Raw genomic sequence first — 14,118 nt, 5'->3', positions numbered from 1 at the left:
CCAAAACCCACACACTCATTGCTATTAAAATTTCCCCTGTGGTATTATAGAATGATACCCCACAGAAGGAGACCATTCAGCCCATTGGATTGTGTCGGCTCTCTGAAAGCCATTAGTCCCACTCCCCTGCATTTTTTCCATAGCCCAGAAAATCGTCTAATCACTTTCCAGGTCCAGAAGCTCTCCTCTTAACCTTCTCTGCTATAAGGAGACAAACCCCAGTTTCTCCAGTCTCTTCATGTCTTTCATCCCTGGTACCATTAGAAATAATAAGGGGCAGGAACCACTGGTGGGAGTAGTTTATAACCCCCAACGGTATTAATAAAGAAATAATAGAAGATTGTAACAGAGGTAATGCAATAATTGTGGGGGACTTTAATTTTCGTATAGACTGGGCAAATCAAATTGGCAAAGGTAGTTTGGGAGACGAGTTCATGGGATGCATTTGAGTCAGTTTTCTAGAACAATATGTTCTGCAGCATTCCAGGAAACAGGCTATTTTAGATCTTGTTTGTGTAATGAGAAAGGGTTAATTAGTAATCTCATAGTAAAGGATCCTCTGAGGAAGAGTGATCATAATGTGATAGAATTTCATATTGGGTTTGAGAGTGAAATACTTATGTCCAAAACTAGAGTCTTAAACTTAAATAAAGCCAATTACATAGGTATGATGGGCAAACTGGCTAAGGTGGATTGGGAAATTAGATTAAAAGGTATGACAGTAGATAAGCAGTGGAAAACATTTAAAGAAATATTCCAAAATTCTCAAAGAATATACATTCCATTGAGAAATAAAAATTCCATGGGAAAAGTGATCCATCCGAGACAGGAGAAATTATAAAGGGGAATTAAGGAAATGGCAGGGACTTTAAACAAATATTTTGTATCTGTCTTCACAGTAGAAGACATAAAAAGCATATCAAAATAATGGGGAACCAAGGGGCGAATGAGAGCAAGGAACTTAATGTGCTTAAGATCAGTAGAAAAAAACTACTTGAGAAATTAATGAGACTAAAAACCGACAAATCCTCTGGACCTGATGGCTTACATCCTAGGGTTCTAAAAGAGGTGGCTTCAGAGATAGTGAATGCAGTGGTTGTGATCTGCCAAAATTCCCTAGATTCTAGAACGGTCCCAGCAGATTGGAAGGTAGCAAATGTAACCCCGCTATTCAAGAAAGGAGGAAGAGAGAAAACAGGGAACTACAGGTCAGTTAGCATGACATCAGTTGTTGGGAAAATACTGGAATCCATTATTAAGGAAGCGGTAATAGGGCATTTAGAAAGTCATGATATGAAGGGGAATTCATGTTTAACAAATTTATTAGAGATTTTTGAGGTTGTAACTAGCAGGGTAGATAAATGTGAACCAGTGGATGTAGTATATTTGGATTTCCAAAAGGCATTTGATAAGGTACACATAAAAGGTTATTACAGAAGATAAGAGCTCATGAAATTGAGGGTAATATATTAGTATGGATAGAGGACTGGGACCGAATGTAATGTACCCAAGTTTGCTGATGATACAAAACTAGCTGGGAAAGTAAGCTGTGAAAAAAAGAAAGACTTGCATTTATATAGCGTCTTTCATGAACTCAGAACGTCCCAAAGCGTTTACAGCCAATGAAGTATTTTTGAAGTGTAGTCAATGTTGTAATGTAGGAAATGTTGTAATGTAGGAGAATGCAAAGAGCCTGCAAAGGGATATAGACAGGTTAAGTGAGTGCGTATTAAGGTGGCAGGAGGAGTATAATGTGGGGAAATGTAAGGTTATTCACTTTGGTAGGAAGAATAGAAAAACAAAATACTTTTTAAATGGTGAGAAACTATTAAATGTTTGTGTTCAGAGAGATTTACGGTGTCTTTGTACAGGAAAAAGGGGCGAAATTGGCCAGTGCCCCATTTGGGATGGCCAGCATTGCCATTTTCATTGTTATTGTTATGTATGTAAACCTGTAAATACCATGTCTAACCACAAGAGAGCTTATCCCCTGGAGTCCCAAGGGAACCCACAATCCCTTGGGAGCACCTGTATATAAGGAGGCCTCACAGGCTGGAGAGGCACTCTGAGATCTGCAATAAAGGACTACGGTCACACCTTACTTTGAGCTTGCAGCATCTAGTCTGACTCTTTCTTCAAGACATAACAACTGGCGACGAGATACAAATAACGAACCCCACCGCAACAATGCAGAGAACCGTGGGCATCCTGGAGAAATTTTCAGAGGGAAATGATTGGGAAACCTTCATGGAGCGACTCGACCATCACTTAGTGGCCAACGAACTGGAAGGAGAAGTGGACGCTGCCAAACGAAGGGCGATCCTCCTCACTGTTTGCGGGGCACCAACGTATGGCCTCATGAAAAATCTGCTCACTCCAGCGAAATCCACAGACAAGTCGTACGATGAGTTGTGCACACTGGTCCGGGAGCATCTAAACCCAAAGGAAAGCGTTCTGATGACACGTACAAGAGATCTGAAGGCCAGGAAGTGGCGAGCTACGTCGTCGAGCTAAGGCGCCTTGCAGGACATTGTGAATTTGAAGGACACTTGGAGCACATGCTCAGGGATTTCTTTGTACTTGGCATTGGCCATGAAGTAATACTTCATAAACTTTTGACTGTAGAGACCCCAATCTTGAGTAAAGCCATAGCGATAGCCGAGACGTTTATCGCCACCAGTGATAATACCAAACAAATTTCTCAGCACACTAGTGCTGCTGCAAGTACTGTGAACAAAGTAACCTTGTTTTCGAATCGAAATGTACAGGACAGGATTTACACGCCTGCAGCTGCACATCCGCAGATGACTCAGAGTCCACCATCAAGGGTGGTGAACACAAGGCAATTAACACCTTGAGGAGTCAATTCTGTGCTCCAATGGTGGACATTCATACCCAGAATGCATCATCATCATAGGCGGTCCCTCGTATCGAGGATGACTTGCTTCCACGCCAAAAAAGGGATGAGTTCACAGGTGTTTCAATGAAGGACCTAATATTCCAGGTCCTGAACTACATAGTGTAGGGCGGAAGATGCCTGTGCGTGGATTTTTTTAATGTGTGGTGGCCGTTGCACACCAGCCACCACACGGGCTTGACAGAGCTTGGTCTTCGTCCAGTGGCAAGGATTAACCAACCCAGAATGCACTGCATCTATGAATATGCCCTATCCATTTTAGAGTTAAGTCTTGTCTGCTCATCTCCATGACTTTTTTACCAAAGAGACTGGTGCTGCGTCGTTCCTCTCCCGGTACCCAGAGTACGACAGCAGGGAGTTCTCATCCGGCGCCAATTGGGATTGCATTAGCAATCTTTCCAGAGAGTCATAAGGATGACTGAGGTGGAAAATTGATGTTGACACAAGCTCTGAAGAGGGTGCGGTTCTATTTCACAGCACTGACTTACAGAGACCAAAAGATACCACAACATTTTCAACTTTTATCTTTGATTTATTTCGAAGCAGTATCGAATACATTTTGTGTATTTAAAATAATATCTGAATTTATGTTTATGCAATGTTTATGTTTATGCAATGTTCCCTCTGATTTTTATATTTGCTGCGTGCAGTCTCTCTTCCAGCAGCAGGAGCCGATAAGTGGTCTGTGCGGGACATCACAATTGGTGAGTGACCGTGATGCAGCGCATCTTAGGGGAAACATTGGTGTGCAGCCCTCAATAGCTCACCAAAACTTGTTAAGTGGCCCTCCAGCCAAAATAATTGCCCATCCCCTGGTTTAAACCCTCTTTTGAAGCACTAGTTAAACTCCCTGCGATGACACTGTATTTCTACACTTTGCTGTGTAGTCTTGTTGAGGTGCAACCCGTACACCTTGTACAGGTCCCTGCTGTCCCAGAACTGCTCCCAATGCCCCAGAAACCTGAAGACCTCCCTCCAGCGCCATCTTTCCAGCCACACGCTAACCTGTCTTATCTTACACATCAGCACGTGGCACTGAAAGTAATCCAGAGATTACTACCTTTGAGGTCCTGCTCTTTAATTTTCTCCCTAGCTCCTGAATCTCTGTCTCTCGGACCTTACCCCTTTTCCTACCTATGTCATTTGTTCCAACATGAGCCACAATTTCTGGCTGTTCCCCTTCCCCCTGCAAACTGTTCTGCACCACTCATTAATGTCCATTACCCTGGCACCAGGGAGGCAACACACCATGAGAGACTCACGTCTGCGGAAACGTCTGTCTATCCCCCTGACTACTGAATTCCCTATGACCACTGTATTTCTGCACTTTGCTGTGTTTTGCTAGGTAGTCTAGATAGGGTGATGGAGATGGCAGAAGCATCAACAGCTGTCGTGGGAAATATTTTTTAAAAACCAGAAAAAATAGGGGCAGAGGTTTTGGTTTAAAATTGTTGAACTCGATATTGAGTCCAGAAGGCTTTACACCCTACCTTGGCTGATCTTTTGTTATTTAACTTGTCCCATTACCATCTCCTTTTGCCTTGCACCATCATCCCTTTTGTCTCTTAATCTCTTCTGCCTTCCACCCTATCACAGAACTTCTCTGTTGTTCTTTCCTCCCCTCCCCTCTTTCCCTGCCCCTACGCTTGCTTAAAAACCTGTTACATCTCTAATTTTTTCAGTTCTGACAAAGGGTCATCGACCTGAAACGTTAACTCTGTTTCTCGCTCCACAGATGCTGCCTGACCTGCTGAGTATTTCCAGCATTTTCTGTTTTTAGTTCAGATTCCAGCATCCGAAGTATTTTGCTTTAGTAATTTCTAGGTTATGGCTTCCATTTATTTAGGATGAGAGCAGATTGTACAGTTTTAGTTCATTTCTACAACAGTCACTATTAAGAGGCTGGCAGGCCATAATTTTTGCAAATGTTTTTGAACGAAAACATGCTTGTTTGAAATCTGCACAGAAAATTCATTGCACAAAGGACAACATCATAATGTGCACTAGGTTAAATGGGTCAGTCATATCTTGAAGCTGTACATAGATACAAATCTATCCATTTTAGCACCTTCGTAGAAACAGTTTCCCGACTAAATAAGCTACATTTAGTGTTCACCTTCATCATCATCATCGCAGCAAGCTTCTTCAGAACGATCCTTGGTTCATCGTACACCTCCACCATCTCTTTTTGCTCTAACAAGTCTTCGAAGAATCTTGGAACAAATCTTGGATGGTATTGCATGAAGACAGCAGAAAATGAGCAGAACTAAGAGATGGTTTGGTAAATCTATGGTATGGGACAGCCATGTAAGATGAATTTCAAGGATCAGGTTCATTGCAAAACTTTAAATCTCAGAGCACAGACCAATGACATTTGACCCATTGCATCTGTGCTGGCACTCTGAAAGAGCTATTTACTTAGTCCTATTTCCCGCAGCTTTTTCTATACCTTTCTAAATTTTTTTTCTATTTCAAATATTTGTCTATTTCCCTTTTAAACACCCCTGTTTCTGGTTGGGCATTTCATTTCCTAACAACATTCTCCTGTGGTCTACCTTTCTTCTTTAGATGATGAGCTTCACTTCATGCCCTTTAATTACTGCCTAGAATCCTAGAATGGTTACAGCACAGAAGGAGGCCATTCGGCCCATCGAGCCCATGCCGGGTCTCTGCAAGACCACTTCAGCTAGTCCCACTCCCCTGCCGTTTCCCCATAGCCCTGCAATTCTTTTTCCTTCAGATACTTATCCAATTCCCTTTTGAAAATCACGATTGAATCTGCCTCCACCACCCTTTCAGGCAGTGCATTCCAGATCATAACCACTCGCTGCGTAAAAAGTTTTTCCTCATGTCGCCTTTGGTTCTTTTGCCAATCACCTTAACTGTGTCCTCTGGTTCTCGACCCTTCCTCCAAGTTTCTCTCTATCTACTCTGTCTAGACCCCTCATGATTTTGAACACATCTATCAAATCTCCTCTCAACCTTCTCTGCTCTGAGAACAACCCCAGCTTCTCCAATATATCCATGTAACTGAAGTCCCTCATCTCTGGAACCATTCTTGTAAATTTTTTCTGTACCCTCTCTAAGACCTTCAAATTCTTCCAAAAGTGCGGTGCCCAAAATTGGACACAATACTCCAGTTGAGGCCGAACCAGTGTTTTATAAAGTTTCATCATAACCTCCTTGTTTTTGTACTCTATGCCTGTTTTTATGAAACCCAGGACCCCGTATGCTTTTTTAACCACTTTCTCAACTAGCCCTGCCACCTTTAATAGTTTGTTCCCCTTTTCCCCGCATATCTTTCTGTTCATATTTAGAATTGTACCCTTTAGTTTATATTGCTTCTGTTCATTCTTCCTACCAAAATGTATGACTTTGCACTTTTCTGCCTTAAATTTCATCTGCCATATATCCGGCCATTCCAGCAGCCTGTCGATGTCCTCTTGAAATCTATCACTATCCTCCTCACTGTTTACTATACTTCCAAGTTTTATGTCATCTGAAAATTTTGAAATTGTGCCCTGTACACCCAAGTCCAAGGGCTAGAACCTCCACTTTTGAGGTTATCACCCAAAAATGGGCGTTATTTCCGGCGTGGGTGGAAAAAAAGGGTTTTCAGATCGCCGGCTTCTCGCCCATTCTCAAATCATCTCATTTACATTTTTGATAATGGGCTTTACCATGAGCGATCTCAAATGGACGCTAGAGTTAAATTTTTCTGACCTTCTGCCATAAAGTGTGGCCATCCTTAGCAATGGCATGGCAACGCTTGATTCCTGCGATTCTGGAAGTCAAGGGTCACCATGACATGCGCGAAAGAGGAGGCAGAGAGAGAGAGGGAGCTCAGAGGGACTGAAGGCGTGGCTGGGTGTGGTGTAGCTGCTTTGGGAGGAAGAGGGAGGCTTTAGAGCTTCATAGCAAGTAGGCAAACAAAAAGTAGTTGTTACCAGCCATATATTTGACCGAATTTGCCCTATTATGGAGGGAGAGGAGGAGGCATCACAGCACACTCTGGAGACTGATGCTGGAGAGAGCAGTGAGGTGGGAGAGGAGCACATTGGAAGCCGCAAAAGAGCCAGGAGGTTCTCGGACGAGGCAAATGCCTCCCTCCTGCCCCCAATCCCCAGCGACATCACAGAGATGGAGGAGCAAGTGCTAGCACTCGCGGGGAAGCACCCCCGGACAGCCACGGATGCATCTGCAGACCCTGAAGTGATGCTACGTGAGTAAAGCTTACATCATTGCGTGATGTAAAGTCAATAGATGCCACACCAACTCATACCTGACCAATCACATATGATAGATGATTTCTAAAAGTATCATAGAAATAATGTTGGCCCAATGAAAATCATTGCAATGCACAGTATGTTCGATGGTGATGAAATGTGATGTCTGCGATGATTTTGAGAGCAGTGGTACTTTTGTCGTGCATATGCTGTGTGTAGCGCTGGACTCAACTTGTCACCGTAGCACCCTCTTTTCCTCTTCTAAACTCATTTGTGTCTTGCAGCTCAGCCAGCAGTGCAGCCCCAGGCAAGACCACAGAGGCCAGAAGGTGAGGGCGTGGGGCAGGAGTCGATGGACGATCCTACTACATCTGGTGCTGAGAAGCTCCAATTGTCGCCCATCAATCCGCTAGGTCCAGTCCCTCAAAACTGTCACCAAGCTCATGGTCTACAGGGCCATATTAATACCTGCCCTCCAGAGAAATACCACCAGCGATGTCTCTGCAAGATCCTGCATATTCCCTGGGAGGACAGACGCACAAACATTAGCGTCCTCGTCCAGGCCAACATCGCCAGCAATGAAGCACTGACCACATTTGATCAGCTCCGCTGGTAGGCCACATAGTTCGCATGCCAGACACGAGACTCCCAAAGCAAGCGCTCTACTCAGAACTCGTCCACGGCAAACGAGCCAAAGGTGGGCAGAGAAACTGTTACAAGGACACCCTCAAAGCCTCCCTGATAAAGTGCAACATCCCCACTGACACCTGGGAGCCCCTGGCCATAGACCGCCCTAAGTGGAGGAAGTGCATTAGGGAGGGCGCTAAGCTCCTCGAGTATCGTCGCCGAGCGCATGCAGAAATCAAGCGCAGGCAGCGGAAGGAGCGTGCGGCAAACCAGGCTCCATGCCCACCCTTTCCCTCAATGACTATCTGTCCCACTGTGACAGAGACTGTGGTTCTCATATTGGACTGTACAGCCACCTAAGAACTCATGCTAAGAGTGGAAGCAAGTCTTCCTCAATTCCGAGGGACTGCCTATGATGATGATGATGGGGGTCTGTTGTCGATGGATGAGAGTGCAGATTTCGAAGAACCTGCATCGCTATGCTCCAGAACCCATGCTACACCAAGGCCATCTATTGGTCCTCCGGTCATTCCCACTCTGGAGGTGCCAGCCCCAAGCACCTCTCCACAGGGCACCCCATTTGTCCCCAGGACGGCGCCGATCCCACAGAGGTCTGTTCCATGAGCGCGACATGACAGCGGAGAGAATGTACAGTTGTCCAGCAGGACTGTAGACATTGGTGACCAGCTCATCGAAGCTTTGGGGGGCATATCCTGACACCTTGTCACCTTGACCGAGTACATAGAAACATAGAAACATAGAAACATAGAAACATAGAAACATAGAAACATAGAAAGTAGGTGCAGGAGTAGGCTATTCGGCCCTTCGAGCCTACACCACCCTTCAATATGATCATGGCTGATCATGCAACTTTGTACCCCATTCCTGCTTTCTCTCCATACCTCTTGATCCCTTTAGCCATAAGGGCCACATCTAGCTCCCTTTTGAATATATCTAACGAACTGACTGCAACAGCTTTCTGTGGTAGAGAATTCCTCAGGTGCACAACTCTCTGAGTGCAGAAGTTTCTCCTCATCTCAGTGCTAAATGGCTTACCCCTTATCCTTAGACTGTGACCCCTGGTTCTGAACTTCCCCAACATCGGGAACATTCTTCCTGCATCTAACCTGTCCAACCCCGTCAGAATTTTATATGTTTCTATGAGATCCCCTCTCATTCTTCTAAATTCCAGTGAATATAAGCCTAGTCGATCCAGTCTTTTTTCATATGTCAGTCCTGCCATCCCGGGAATCAGTCTGGTGAACCTTCGCTGCACTCCCTCAATAGCAAGAATGTCCTTCCTCAGATTAGGAGACCAAAACTGCACACAATACTCAAGGTGTGGTCTCACTAAGGCCCTGTGCAACTGCAGTAAGACCTCCCTGCTCCTATACTCAAATCCCCTTGCTATGAAGGCCAGCATGCCATTTGCTTTCTTTACCGCCTGCTGTACCTGCATGCCTACCTTCAATGACTGATGTACCATGACACCCAGGTCTCGTTGCACCTCCCCTTTTCCTAATCTGCCGCCATTCAGATAATATTCTGCCTTTGTGTTTTTGCCACCAAAGTGGATAACCTCACATTTATCTACATTATACTGCATCTGCCATGCATTTTCCCATTCACCTAACCTGTCCAAGTCCCCCTGCAGCCTCCTAGCATCCACCTCGCAGCTCGCACTGCCACCCAGTTTAGTGTCATCTGCAAACTTGGAGATATTACATTCAATTCCTTCGTCTAAATCATTAATGTATATTGTAAATAGCTGGGGTCCCAGCACTGAACCCTGCGGCACCCCACTAGTCACTGCCTGCCATTCTGAAAAGGACCCGTTTATTCCAACTCTTTGCTTCCTGTCTGCCAACCAGTTCTCTATCCACGTCAATACATTACCCCCAGTACCATGTGCCTTAATTTTTCACACTAATCTCTTGTGTGGGACCTTGTCAAAAGCCTTTTGAAAGTCCAAATACACCGCATCCACTGGTTCTTCCTTATCCACTCTGCTAGTTACATCCTCAAAAAACTCTAGAAGATTTGTCAAGCATGATTTCCCTTTCATAAATCCATGCTGACTTGGACCGATCCTGTCAGTGCTTTCCAAATGCGCTGCTATTACATCTTTAATAAATTAATTCCAGCATTTTCCCCACCACCGATGTCAGGCTAACTGGTCTATAATTCCATGTTTTCTCTCTCCCTCCTTCTTTAAAAGTAGGGTTACATTAGCTACCCTTCAATCCATAGAAACTGAACCAGAGTCCATGAAATGTTGGAAAATGACCACCAATGCATCTACTATGTCTAGGGCCACTTCCTTAAGTACTCTGGGATGCAGACTATCAGATCCTGGGGATTTATCAGCCTTTAGTCCCTTCAATTTCCCTAACAGCATTTCCTAATAAGGATTTCCCTCAGTTCCCCCTTCTCACTAGCCCCTCGGTCCCCTAGTATTTTCAGGAGGTTATTCGTGTCTTCCTTAGTGAAGCCAACCAAAGTATTTGTTCAATTTGTCTGCCATTTCCTTGTTCCCCATTATGAGTTCCCCTGATTCTGACTGCAAAGGACCTACATTAGTCTTCACTAATCTTTTTCTCTTCACATATCTTTCGATGCTTTTGCAGTCAGTTTTTATGTTCGCTGCAAGCTTACTCTCATACTCTATTTTCCCCACTCGTAATTAAACCCTTCGTCCTCCTCTGCTGAATTCTAAATTTCTCCCAGTCCTCAGGTTTGCTGCTTTTGCTGGCCAATCCTTGGATTTAACACTTTCCCTAATTTCCCTTGTTATCCACGGTTGAGCCACCTTTTTTTATTCTTACTCCACACAGGGATGTACAATTGTTGGAGTTCATCCATGTGATATTTAAATGTCTGCCATTGCCTATCCACCGTCAACCCTTTAAGTATCATTCTCCAGTCTATCCTAGCCAATTCACGTCTCATACTGTCCGCGCATGGCAGAGTCCCTGGATGCGATAGCCAGAAACACTGCTGCCACAGCCAACCCAGTGGTCCCAGAGCACAACATTCCACCCCTAGGTCCCGCACCACCACTGCGAACGACAGATGAGAGCAAGGACCAGGATCCTGCTTTTGCATCAGAGCATGTTGCGCCTTCGGCACCCCCGGCTCCCGTACCCATCCAACCAACTGGCCTTCATCCTCCCCGATGAGGCACCGCCTGAGGAGCTCCTTGGCCAGGTCCCGTGGAGCAAGGAGGGGAAAGGGTGGAGGTGGGGAGAAGAAGGGGAGGTGGGGAGAAGAAGGAGAGGGGGGAAGGAATGTGACGTGCATGTGCACAGGTGATGGCGGTGTTATATCTCCATCTAGGTATATGCAATTTGTTGCAATGTATGTGGGCTGGGGACCACGCTCCTGCTTTGCCTTTGTATTCTGTGTTGCTGGACATGTTGAACATGTGATTGATGTCAATGGTGGAAAAAGTGGGATGTGGGAGGGGGTTGGGTGTTATTGGCTATGATACTTATGATTTCAGAAAAATGTTGGTGTTAAACTTTTTTATTGAACATAACCTTGTTGCGCATTGTCTCAGATAGCTGGACCATTACACACTGGTGATTCCTTACCATGAAAGGGTTAAATACAACTTAGCATCAATCAACATAAACTTTAACTGGCACCAAGATGATGGGTTCCATTGATGTCTGAGCTGCACACACATAGCAGTGTGTCAGCGTTGTCACTCACATCAACTCTTTCCGATATCAGCTCCTCACGTAAGAGTGGGATTTAACAAATGCAGCCAGTTAGTTCCACTTTTTGTGGGCGTTTTTTTGAGCGAGCGATATTGCGGGCGATATGTGTGTGAGGTGGTGAAATTGACGCTGGGCGATCTCCATGGCCGCTAGTTTGTGTAAATATGCTCTTTACAACAAAAAACAGTCGCCGGGCGTTAATATTGAATCTCGACGTTAATTCCGTTCAGAAAGTAACGCTGAGCGATATTATGGGCGTTGAATTCGCCCATTCTGCTGATTCCGCCCTAAAAAAGTGGGCGGACGGTGATATTTTTTCTCGACTTTAAGCCCATTGGGAAAATAATACTTGGCGATAAGTCTCCTAAAAAAGCCCATCAGTTTCCATTTTGTGCTAGAATGGGCGATATATGGGCGTTATACGTAATTTCAGCGGTAAAATGGGCGTTACGCATGCAAAAAAAGTGGACGTTCTAGCCCCAAGTCTTTAACATATATCAAAAGGAGCAGTGGTCCCAGTACCAACCCTGGGGAACACCATTGTGTACCTTCCTCCGGTCCAAAAAACAACCATTCACCTTCGCTTTCTGTTTCCTGTCACTTGGCCAAATTTGTATCCATGCTGCCACTGTCCCTTTTATTCCAGGGGCTTCAACTTTGCTGGCAAGCCTTTTATGTGCCAATTTATCAAACGCCTTTTCGAAGTCCATGTACATCACATCAACCACATTGCCCTCATCAAAAAATTCAATCAAGTTAGTTAAACGTGATTTGCCTTTAACAAATCCGTGCTGGCTTTCCTTAATTAATCCACACTTGTCCTGTGACTGTTAATTTTGTCCAGGATTATTGGGCCCAAGTTTCCACATGATTCGCGCCTGATTTTTAGGAGCAACTGGTGGAGAACGGACTATTTTAGAAATCGCAATTCTCCACATTTTTTTTTCTGCAGTTCTAGTCAGGTAGAACAGTTCTAGTTTAGAACAGAATTTTTTCTTCAAAAGGGGGCGTGTCCGGCCACTGACGCCTGATTTGAAAGTTTCCACAGTGAAAATGTACTCCAAACTAAAGTAGAATGGAGTCAGTGAAGATTTTTGTAGAACAGAAAAAACCTGTTCTACACATTAAAAAATCAGGCGCAGGTTACAAATTAGGCGTCCAGAACGAGGTGGGGGGGAGGAAGGGAACTCATTAAATTCTACAATAAATCCTTATTTATACTTCTACAAATATTATACAAATAAATCCAACCTGAATAAACATTTATAAGCCACGAAAAGATTAAATAAACCATCTTCCTACCTGTGTGAAAGTGCTTCAGCCAGGGAGAATTCTGCAGCCGTTCGTGCCGCTGAGCGGGAGGGGGAGAGAGAGAGAGAGAGGGGAGAGAGAAAGAGAGGGGGGGGGGAGAGAGAGAGGGGGGGGAGAGAGAGAGGGGGGGGAGGGAGAGAGAGGGGGGGGAGGGAGAGAGAGGGGGGAGGGAGAGAGAGGGGGGGAGGGAGAGAGAGGGGGGGAGGGAGAGAGAGAGAGAGAGGGGGGGGAGGGGGAGTGGGGGGAGGGGGGGAGGGGGAGTGGGGGGAGGGGGGGAGGGGGAGTGGGGGAGGGGGAGGGAGGGGGGGGAGGGAGAGAGGGAGTGAGAGGGGGGGAGGGAGAGAGGCAGAGAGAGGGGGGGAGGGAGAGAGAGAGAGGGGGAGGGGGGGAGAGAGAGAGAGGGGGAGGGAGGGGGAGAGAGAGAGAGGGGGAGGGGGGGAGAGAGAGAGGGGGGTGAGAGAGAGAGGGGGAGGGGGGAGGGGAGAGAGAGAGAGGGGAGGAGAGAGAGAGGGGGAGGGGGGAGAGAGAGAGAGGGGGAGGGGGGAGAGAGAGAGGGGGAGGGGGAGAGAGAGGGGGAGGGGGAGGGGGGGAGGGTGGGAGAGGGGGAGGGGGGAGAGGGGGAGGGGGGGAGAGAGGGAGGGGGGAGAGAGAGAGGGGGAGGGGGGGAGAGAGAGGGGTAGGGGGGAGAGAGAGAGGGGGAGGGGGGAGAGAGAGAGGGGGAGGGGGAGAGAGAGAGGGGGAGGGGGAGAGAGAGAGAGAGGGGGAGGGGGGAGTGAGAGAGAGGGGGAGGGGGGAGTGAGAGAGAGGGGGAGGGGGGAGAGAGAGAGGGGGAGGGGGAGAGAGAGGGGGAGGGGGGGAGGGGGGGAGAGGGGGAGGGTGGGAGAGGGGGAGGGGGGAGAGGGGGAGGGGGGGAGAGAGGGAGGGGGAGAGAGAGAGGGGGAGGGGGGGAGAGAGAGGGGGAGGGGGGAGAGAGAGAGGGGGAGGGGGGAGAGAGAGAGGGGGAGGGGGAGAGAGAGAGGGGGAGGGGGAGAGAGAGAGAGAGGGGGGAGGGGGGAGTGAGAGAGAGGGGGAGGGGGGAGTGAGAGAGAGGGGGAGGGGGGAGGGAGAGAGGGGGGGAGCAGGTGGAGGGAGAGAGAGGGGGAGGGGGTGGAGGGAGAGGGGTGGAGGGAGAGAAGGGGGAGGGGGGAGGGGGAGGGAGAGAGAGGGGGTGGGGGGAGGGAGAGAGAGGGGGAGGGGGGAGGGAGAGAGAGGGGGAGGGGGGAGGGAGAGAGAGGGGGATGGGGGAGGGAGAGAGAGGGGGATGGGGGAAGGAGAG

Source organism: Pristiophorus japonicus, chromosome 11 (assembly GCF_044704955.1).
Source record: "Pristiophorus japonicus isolate sPriJap1 chromosome 11, sPriJap1.hap1, whole genome shotgun sequence".
Taxonomy (NCBI): Eukaryota; Metazoa; Chordata; class Chondrichthyes; family Pristiophoridae; genus Pristiophorus; species Pristiophorus japonicus.
Note: the sequence above shows the minus strand (reverse complement) of the source record.